Source organism: Ovis aries, chromosome 26 (assembly GCF_016772045.2).
Source record: "Ovis aries strain OAR_USU_Benz2616 breed Rambouillet chromosome 26, ARS-UI_Ramb_v3.0, whole genome shotgun sequence".
Taxonomy (NCBI): domain Eukaryota; kingdom Metazoa; phylum Chordata; class Mammalia; order Artiodactyla; family Bovidae; genus Ovis; species Ovis aries.
This window is the reverse complement of record NC_056079.1, coordinates 13731938-13742097: the sequence shown is the minus strand read 5'-3', so window position 1 is coordinate 13742097 and position 10160 is coordinate 13731938. Positions and strand designations below refer to the sequence as shown.

The following is a 10160-nucleotide window of genomic DNA, read 5'->3' as shown; positions in this document are numbered from 1 at the left end:
GCACGGCTCAGCTCTGCACAGCTGTTTCTGGTCTAACCAACCAATCGCTCAAGGACAACAGTGCGCGCGGCGCGGGACGGGAGGAGGGGGCTACGCGCCGCCCCGGCCGGGCGCGGGGCCCGGGGCGCGGGGGTCACGCCGAGTCGCAGGCGCGCGGGCACATTGCGGCGAACCCCGACCGCGCGGCCCCGCGGCCGTTTCCCCAGCAACCCTGACCTTCTCCTTCGGGTTTCCAAAAAACGCCTAGGTGTTGTAAACAACAAAAATAAAGCCGATTTTTCTTACGCCTTTGCGCCTTTTTCCGTGAGTGACGATGCAACGTTCAAAATAGTATTTTATGCTGTTTTTTTCATCTTCGCAGGTGCCAAGGTACAGAGACGGGGATATGAAATTATGAGGCCATGATCAGGCTGATACCGCAAAAAAAAAAAAAAAAAACAGCCTCTCCCCCGCAAAGAAAAAAAAGCCACCAAGACCTAAATGGTTAAGATTCAGGAGTCTTGGCACAATTCGGTGCTTTTCCAAGGCATTAATTTGGGGCTGGGGTGGGGGAGGGGGCAAGGTTCTTGGAGAACGACACAGAAGAGGGCGGAGCTTAAGCCACAAACATGATAGAATCTAGAACTTCCATTCAGCATCTCTGGGCTGCCCTCTGTAACCTGGGGCTAGGGTTACTCATATGCCTCTCTCGGGAAACTAGGGTAAACAAACAAATAGAAATCACTAAGCAGCCTATAGAACGTGTGTTTACACTAATCAAGATTTATTACCAACCCTACACCAATTAGCTAATGTTCAGTGACATTTTTTAAAAGTTAGAAAAGGACAGTTCCCCAAAAGGCATGCTAAAATGTCTTCTTTACTGTAAGAGGACGGCTAAGAACAGAAAGCCTCCAGCTTTAGAAGCTATAGAAGACTGTGTAAAGAACCATAAAGGTAATAAAAATAATTGTATTAATGGATGCATGAGATACTGACATTTAGATATCTCAATCCAATTCAACAAACAATTACTCTACCTCCCATGAGCCAAAAGTGGTTCTATGAATGATTATAATAGTTGTGGCTGAAGGCTAGTGGTGATTGTGACAGCTGTGAGCTTCCCAAGTGGCTCAGTGGTAAAGAATCCTCCTGCCAGTGCAGGAGATGCAGGAGACCTGGGTTAGATCCCTGGGTTGGGAGAGTCCCCTGGGGGAGGAAATGGCAACCCACTCCAGTATTCTTGCCTGGGAAATCCCATGGACAGAGGAGCCTGGTGGGCCACAGTCCATGGGGTCACAATTGTGTGACTGAGCATGCACACACACATTGCAACTGTGATACTTGTTCATTCAACAAATTATTACTGACTATCTGGTATATGCTGTGATGGGTGCTGACCAAACAGAACACCACACATGGCCCCATGTAACTTAAGGTCTTAAGTAGTAAGCAAATAAATACACAGATTGTGTTGAGGTCTACAAAGAAGAATCACCTCTATGAAAAAATGACGGTTAACCTGAGACCTACAGGAGGTGGCGTCATCCAAGCAAAGAGTGGGGGGAATGATGTTTCAGAAAGTGGGAACAGTGGATACAAAGGCCCTGAGGTAGGAAAGCATCTCGGTTTCCGTGGGAAGATGTGAAAGAAGGCCAGTGTGGCTGGAATTGGAGTGTAAGAGGAACGCACATGATGAGGTCATGGATGAAGCTAAGAGCCCGATCATGCAAGGGCTTGCAGGGCATGTTAAGGGTTTTGTATTCTATTGTAGTAAGTGAGCCAATGAAGGGTTTTAAGCAAAGAAGCAATGATAGTTTTAAAATTTCTATATAAAGAGGGCTTAGAAGAGGGAATTTGCTTAGGGAAGGGGTCATCCAGGGCTCTTCTGGAGGGTTTGATTTGAATTTGAATCACACGACTTAAAACTGAAAAATGGATTCATTGTTGATATGAAGGAATGAGGGAGGGTTGATAGGTATTTTGAGAGGAGAGTTACAGTTCCACTCAGCCACCTCTGAATGCTGGCCTTTGCAGAGCAGTGATATCACCCAGTGTCCATACACAAGAGAATGTTCTCGGAGCCAAAGCCAAATAGCCAGACACAGAAGAACCAGGCAGTAAATAGAGTGGCTTAGCTGAATCAAATCAGTAAAGCAGGAGAGATTGGGGCTGTTAAGAAATTATCCATCCAAAGCAAGTGGCAACATCAAAAGAAGTTATGAAGACTTGAATCTAGCAAACAACATCTTGTGAAACCAATGCCATGTAAAGGTGGAGTCCCATTACTAGAGCCACGGTTAAAATCAGACTCGGTGTGTGGATCCATCCTCAAAGATTCACTCTGGTCATTCACAGCTTCTAGGTCTCTAGTCCTAGTTTCAAATCTCTCAACCTACTTGAGACAATCAAGTATCTAGGTCATGACCTGTTCATTAAGTAAGCTCAACTGTGTAATCCCAGTTGTTCCTAGTAGGATGGTTTAGAATTAAACAGAGAAACGATATAGCAAATCACTTTCACAGTATTTGTAATTTTTTAATCAGGCTTAAGAATCATTTGTACCTTTGGTATTTACATATCAGATACATTAGTGACATTAATTAGACAAACATTTGCTTTGTGATTCTAATTCAAATGTATACAGTTGGCCCTGAAACAACCAGGTTAATTCAAGCATAATTTATAGCTGCCATCCCACTCATAGTTCTTAGATTTCATCAACCATGGACAGACCATATAGTATTTACTATTGAAAAATACCCACTTATAACTGGACCTGGATGGTTCAAACCTGTGTTGTTCAAGGGCCAACTCTGATTTTAGACTTGTAGGTTTAAGGTGAAAGTCAGAATTTTGACTTTGATAATGCTCCTCATTTAAAACTTTGGTTTATTAGATTTACAAGAGGTAAATGAATTTAATAGTTTCAAGTATGTAAACTCCATGAAAGCAAGGGATACTTTTATTTTGTTCACTGCAGTTCATTGTTCTGCTTTGTTCATAGCTGTGCCCAGTGGCTCACAGTAACTGGCTCAGATGTGATGACTAAGGAAGCCTGATTAAGTACTCTGAAAAATCTGGTATGAAGTCTTTCATAATTGTGTTTTAATTGTTGAGTAAAGGGACTTTAGTCTTTAGTTTGAGTTGATCAAGTGTTTTCAAAGGCCCACTGAGAGTTACAGTTTTTATTTGATCATCTTTAAAATACCAAATGTACAAACAAATAATGTTGATTATAAAAACTGAAGGAAATTTTGGTTTTCCAAGTTATAACTCTATAAGGGAAAATTTGGTATTTTGAATCTGTATCTCTAGTACACTGAACATTCATTGAAGATCTAAATATCTATAAGTTATCTTTGCTGTACACCAAAAGTTCCCCTTTGGTATGGTAAGAGAGCTGAGTCTACAGAAAGGAAACGGATGCTTACATATTTATGTATGCTGTGACATGTGCATCGAACTTTGTGATTGAAATATTTGTTAAATAAAAATCAGAATTCTGGGGATTTCCCTGGTGGCCCAGTGGCTAAGTCTCTGCTTCCCTGATCAGGAAACTAGATTCCCACATGCCACACCTAAGAGTTCACAGGCCCTAGCTAGGACCCAGCACAGCCAAACAAATAAATAAATATTTTTAAAAAAATCAGGATTCTGAGTCTGATAGTCATTCATCTTTCTGCTGCTTCTTGAAATATAATTTGAAAAAGATATTAACACTTTAATCTGTGCTTAGTCAAAAGATATATACATATACACACCTTAAAATCGGGTGTTTGTATGGCTCAGCTTATGAACCTAAATGGAATATGGAAACAGTGTGTCCCAGGAGACTGAGGCTTTTTCCAAAGTTTTTGAGCTGGAAGACTGGGGAAATTTCTTATGCAATGCATTCAGTGTGTTCAGCCGCTCAAGCTGTGTCCAGCTCTTTGCAACCCCATGGATGGTAGCCCACCAGGTTCCACTGTCCATGGGACTTTTCAGGCAAGAATATTGGAGGGGGTTGCCATTTCCTTCTCCAGGGGATCTTCCTGACCCAAGGACTGAACCTGTGTCTCCTCCATTGGCAAGTGGATTCTTTACCAACGCACCACTTGGGAAGCCCAGGTGATATATGTCTATATTCCTATATTCGTATGTATATATGTATGCACATTCATATGACCTGGGATATTTTGGCATCCAAAAACAGCTAATAAAGTGGACTACCATGTATTTACTAGATACATTTTGTGCTCCTTCACCCAGACCCCAAACGGCTAGCTTTAATGTTATCAGAAAGCTTGAGCATTTATTGTCTTTCTTAGAAGATGTTCTATTCCTGTGCGGACCACCTATATGGTTGCCAGCACGGTGATTACACTGCTGGCATTTAGGTTCACAGCTCACAACAGATAATTTGCTCTGGGGAACACTTGTCCTGAGATATGTTAACAAATGTGACTTGAAAAGAAGTTTCCATTGTAAGTTCAGTGGTTGTTGTTGCTCAGTGGCTTTGCGACCCCTTCGCCAAAATCTACCAGATTCCTCTGTTCACGGGATTTTCCAGACAAGAATACTGGAGTGGGTTGCTGTCTCCCACTCCAGGGTATCTTCTTGGACCAGGGATCAAACCCGCGTCTCTTGGGCCTGGGGAAAGTCAGTCTTTGAGTTCTATTTGTTTCCATTGTGATGGTAATAATCTCTCTCTTAAAGTGAAGATCTGAGGTAAACCTATAAATGTACCCATTCACTGCTGGCAAGGAGACGGCATCAAGAAAAAAACAGCCAATTTTACCATTAGTCAAGGCTATGGTTTTTCCAGTCGTCATGTATGTTCTTTACCACTGAGCCTCCAGGGAAGCCTCTTTTCTTCTATACGGAGAAGTAAACAAGGCTAAAAAGAACCCTAAGTTCAGAAGATGTGTTCAAGTTACAACATGCCTGCTGGACTTCTCAGAGCCTTTCATGTGCAAACACCCCTTGTAAATCTACAAAAAAAAAAAGCAAAATTGCTCATCAAGCTCTAACCGTAGGACCACTTGTAGGACCACTTGTTGCTGGAGCACCTTTTGGCAAACAGATCTAGACAGGTGGTAGGAGGTGATAAAGCCATGGGGTGTCTAGGAGAAGTCCTAAGAATCATGAGACTGCACATATATTTCAGTCTTTCCATTCTTACCAAAATCTAAGCTGGATTTCTCTTAGTCTCTCCACTTAGGTCCATCGTCACCTATAACCCACTTCCAACAGGGCTATATAGAATCATGGTGCCCAGTGAATTCTGCTCCCAAAGAAAGCAGTTGTTTGGGGATGCAAGAACTCACCAAGTAGAAGGAACTCAAGAGGGGCCTGAGTCTTTTGGAGAACAGGGGCTGGAGCAGGTTGGCAGAATCCCAGCAACCATCTCTAGGCCAGACTAATGACAGTCAAGAGTAACAGAGGCAGTGAGGTGTGGCGATGCCAAGGAGACATGTCTTTGTTGGGGGCCTGGGGAAAGTCAGTCTTTGAGTTCTATTTGTTTCCATTGTGATGGTAATAATCTCTCTCTTAAAGTGAAGATCTGAGGTAAACCTATAAATGTATCCATTCACTGCTGGCAAGGAGAAGGCATCAAGGAAAAAACAGCCAATTTTACCATTAGTCAAGGCTATGGTTTTTCCAGTTGTCATGTATGGATGTGAGAGTTGGACTATAAAGAAAGCTGAGTGCCGAAGAATTGATGCTTTTGAACTGTGGTGATGGAGAAGACTCTTGAGAGTCCCTTGGACTGCAACGAGATCCAACCAGTCCATCCTAAAGGAAATCAGTCCTGAATGTTCATTGGAAGGACTGATGTTGAAGCTGAAACTTCAATACTTTGGCCACCAATACTTTGATGTGAAGACCTGACTCATTTGAAAAGACCCTGATGCTGGGAAAGACTGAAGGCAGGAGGAGAAGGGGATGACAGAGGACGAGACAGTTCAATGGGCATGAGTTTGAGTAAACTCTGGGAGCTGGTGATGGACAGGGAAGCCTGGCTGTGCTGCAGTCCATGGGGTCACAAAGAGTCAGATATGACTGAGCGACTGAACTGAACTGATCCCTTTCTGGATTTTTTTGTTCAATCTATTAATACTGCTCTGCATCAGATGACCAAACAAGCTGAATTCCAGGGGTAAACAGAGCTGCTACCAGCAAATAACAGAAACCGTGGGTGCTGTTGAATTGGATAGCTATAATACAGGAGATCCACAAACTGGGTTCAGAAAAGAAAGAAGACACCCAGGCACAGCAGGTAAAGAATCCTCCTGCCAATGCAGGAGACACAGGAGATGCAGGTTCCATCCCTGGGTTGGGAAGATCCCCTGGAGGAGGGCATGGCTATCCACTCCAGTATTCTTGCCTGGAGAATCCCATGGACAGAGGAGCCTGGCAGGCTACAGTCCATGGGGCCGCAAAGGAGTCGGATACAACTGAAGTATGTCACAGCATGGCACAGCGTTCCTATCAGAAGCCCAACAAATGCCTATGAATTTGTAAAGTGGATTCAGGGTTATAAAGAAAGATTATACATACTTTGTTTTCCCTCAGATCCACTATGTGTGTGTGTCTTAGTTACTCGGTCATGCCCGACTCTTTGAGCCCTCAATGGATTATGTCTTGAGGTCAGTGAGGCAAGATTTGTTATCATAATTAAAGATGAAAAAATGAAGACTCAATGGCAGTATGATTTGCCCCCAAGTCATACAGAGGTTGAAAAACCCAAATTCCTCTCTTGAGAATCCCAATCCAGGATTTTCCCTGACCCCATAATGATGAGTGTGGGCAGTTACTAGATTTGGAATTATTTGTTAATTGCTTTTGGTTAGTCCAGATGAAGTTCACAGAATTTTTTATATTGTCAGAATAGCCCTCCAATTTCTAAGTTACTAGTACGCTTTATGAATATATGTCAGAGAAGGCAATGGCACCCCACTCCAGCACTCCTGCCTGGAAAACCCCATGGACAGAGGAGCCTGGTGGGCTGCCGTCTATGGGGTCGCACAGAGTCGGACATGACTGAAGCGACTTAGCAGCAGCAGCAGCATGAATATTTGTGCATGTAGAAGAGAAGACACATTTCTTCGGACAACTCAAATGACACCCTTGATTGGTTTATATAGACTGTGCATGAGATTTATTTACTTATTACTTGCCTTTATTAATTTTTACTGGAGTACACTTGCTTTACAATGACGTGTTCGTTTCTATGGTACAGCAAAGTGAATCAGCTAAAAGTATACATATATAGCCTCTTTTTTGGATTTCCTTCCCTTTTAGGTCACCAAAGAGCATTGTCCCTGCACTCCACCATAGCAGCAAGAGATTTAGGCTTAAATCCACGCGCCTCCTTCAGACTAATCGATCTTGGATGTTTTCTTTCAATTCTGTTTGCACGTCACCACAGACCAGCTTCCCAAGCCAAATGGAAAACCACACTATAACACAGATGGATTTTAAAGGATGAATCTTTTTTCCAACAAATGAAATATAACTGACTTAGATGAGAGGCTAAGTATATCCTAAGTATGCAACAATTATGAGAACATACAATTTGCTTTCACATGTCATGACAGACTACTACAATCACCACCACAACCCGAGCAACTAAAGGGGAAAAGTTTGAGAAAGTGATTTCATGGACAAATGACCAAGTTTAAGAGCTTTCAGCAGTACCCATGAAATCAGAACAAAAGCTTCCTCCAGCTGTGCACAGCTGCAGGCTTCTGGGAGGTGGCTCACAGCTCTAGGAAGGGAGAATGGAGAGGAGAGGGCTTGAATCATCCTGGAAGAACACAGTCTTCTCTGCTCCCCACTTAGAATTTTGCTAAGGCAAGTACTCCAAAATCACTGTGGACAATGACTGCAGACACGAAATTAAAAGATGCTTGCTCCTTGGAAGAAAAGTTATGTCAAACTTGACAACATATTAAAAAGCAGAGACATTACGTTGCCAACAAAGGTCTGTCTAGTCAAAGCTATGGTTTTTCCTGTAGTTGTGTACAGATGTGAGAGTTGGACCATAAAGAAGGCAGAGTGCTGAAGAACTGATGTTTCAAACTGTGGTGTTGGAGAAGACTCTTGAGAGTCCCTTGGACTGCAAGGAGATCAAACCAGTCAATCCTAAAGGAGATCAACCCTGAATATTCATTGGAAGGACAGAGGCTGAAGCTGAAGCTCCAATACTTTGATCACCTCATGTGAAGAGCTAACTCACTGGAAAAGACCCCGATGCTCGGAAAGACTAAAGGCAGGAGAAGGGGGCAACAGAGGATGAGATGGTTGGATGGTATCACTGAGTCAATGGACATGAGTTTGAGCAAACTCCAGGAGATAGTGAAGGACAGGGAAGCCTGGGGTGTTGCAGTCCATGGGGTCACTCAGACGTGACTGAATGACTGAAAAACAACAACAAGGATTTCCCTGTAAGGATTTTGCTGAAGTGGAACAGTTTAGGAGCTAAAAGTGAATGGTCTGGAGCATCTGTCAGTGTCTAAATCCCAGCACCTCCACTTCCCAGCTGAGCAACCTCAGACATGCCCTGTCAACAGCTCTTCCTCTGGAACATGGGGGAAACCTAAGTGCCAATTTAATGGGGTTGTTCTGAGGATTACATGATATATGTGCCTGACAATCAGCTAGCGCTCAGTAAATGTTAATTTAATTCATTCTAATTAACACCCTCTACCAGGTCCAGGGCTGAACACACCCATATCTTCTTTCTGCCACGTCAGGGGCCGCACCCCTGGAAAGCTCAGGAAGTTCTTTACTGTGCCACGTGAAATCATTTAGGTCTTCTCTTTCTCTCTTCAAGACTTCTTTCATTCTTTTTTTTTTTTTTCACTTTACAATATTGTATTGGTTTTGCCACACATCAACATGAATCCGACTTCTTTCATTCTTTCAGTGATTACCCTGATATTTCAACAAGCATTCTTGGTCTTGAAAAAAACCTAAGGATCACTACCTCTGTGTTCTCTCAAACAACATGAAGACCTGAGAACGATGCCACCCACCCTCTACAAACATCACTGGCCCCAGGTGACTGTCGACCAATGATTTGTTCCCTCCTTCCCTTCCTTCCTTCTTCCCTTCTTTCTTCCTCCTCCTCCTGCTTCTTTCCCCTCCCTCCCCATCTCTCTTTCTTTTAGTTTTAAATAATCAAACCCCGTTGTAGCTTACCCTGTTTACCAGTCTCTTTGCTCAGTATGAAAAGGCCAGTTCCCCTGGGGATGAGTTGCTAGTGGTACTGAAAGGTGAATGGAGCTGGATTTGTGTTTTATGAGACTGAAGAGCCAAAACATGCTATGAAATATTTCACCTGGAAATTTATAGTGATTTTTTTTTTTAATCCGGGGAGACTTTTCAGAATATATGGTCTGCTACACTGCTGGAAATGGAATCAAGCAGGTCACTTTTTCTTTTGTCTCTAAACAGAAAGCATGTCTTAATAATTATGAAATCTGAGGTTTTCAACTGGATGGGTGGAGAAGGAGGATGAATCTAAAATTTGGGGGTGGGGGCATCTTTTTTCTGCCAGATGGGAGTGGGGATTTCACTTCTGGTACAGGAGAGCTGAAAGGAAGGAACTGGCACATCGCTATCAAAACTAGGAAGGCTTAAAGGAAGAGGCAGAAAAGGGGAGAGAAATTGACAGAGATTATTCCCGGGATATGGATCTTGGGCAAAGGACCTGAAGTCACGAATGAATGGAAAGGAAGTGTGGGTAGAGAGAAGCAGAAGTGAGCTAGTGACCCTAGACTCAGGCTGAGCCCAACAGGTGCCCCTGCAGTGTCAGTCCCCAGCCGGGCCCCTCCCAGTGCCAAGGTCCTCTGATTCCAAGTCGCTGCAATACTGGAAAAAAGAAAGCTCACTTTCCACAAAAGCGCAGGCAGGCCCATCCAACTTTGCTAAACTAACGTTTTCATTTTTATTGTTCACTCGTTTGTAAGAATTAGTTTGCATCTGTTTGTTACAGCTGCCATAACAAAACGCCACACGCTGAGCAGCTTCAGCCACAGAAACTCTCTCACAGTTCTGGAGAAGTGCACGATCAATGGATCGGAGCATGGGCACGGTGGGCTCCTTCTCGGGGCTGGGAGGCCAGCTGCTGGGGTGCGCTGGCCATCCTGGCCCTCCTTAGCTGCCGCTGCATCCCCCCATCTTCGCTCGGC

The 10160-nt window shown here is 43.5% G+C and overlaps 1 protein-coding gene across 4 annotated transcripts in view; it reads right to left on the bottom strand.

Annotated features, from left to right (window-relative positions):
- The window catches only part of STOX2 (storkhead box 2), a 197365-nt gene that overhangs the window by 108315 nt on the left and 78890 nt on the right, over positions 1 to 10160 (bottom strand). The gene's annotated exons all lie outside the window — the stretch shown is intronic.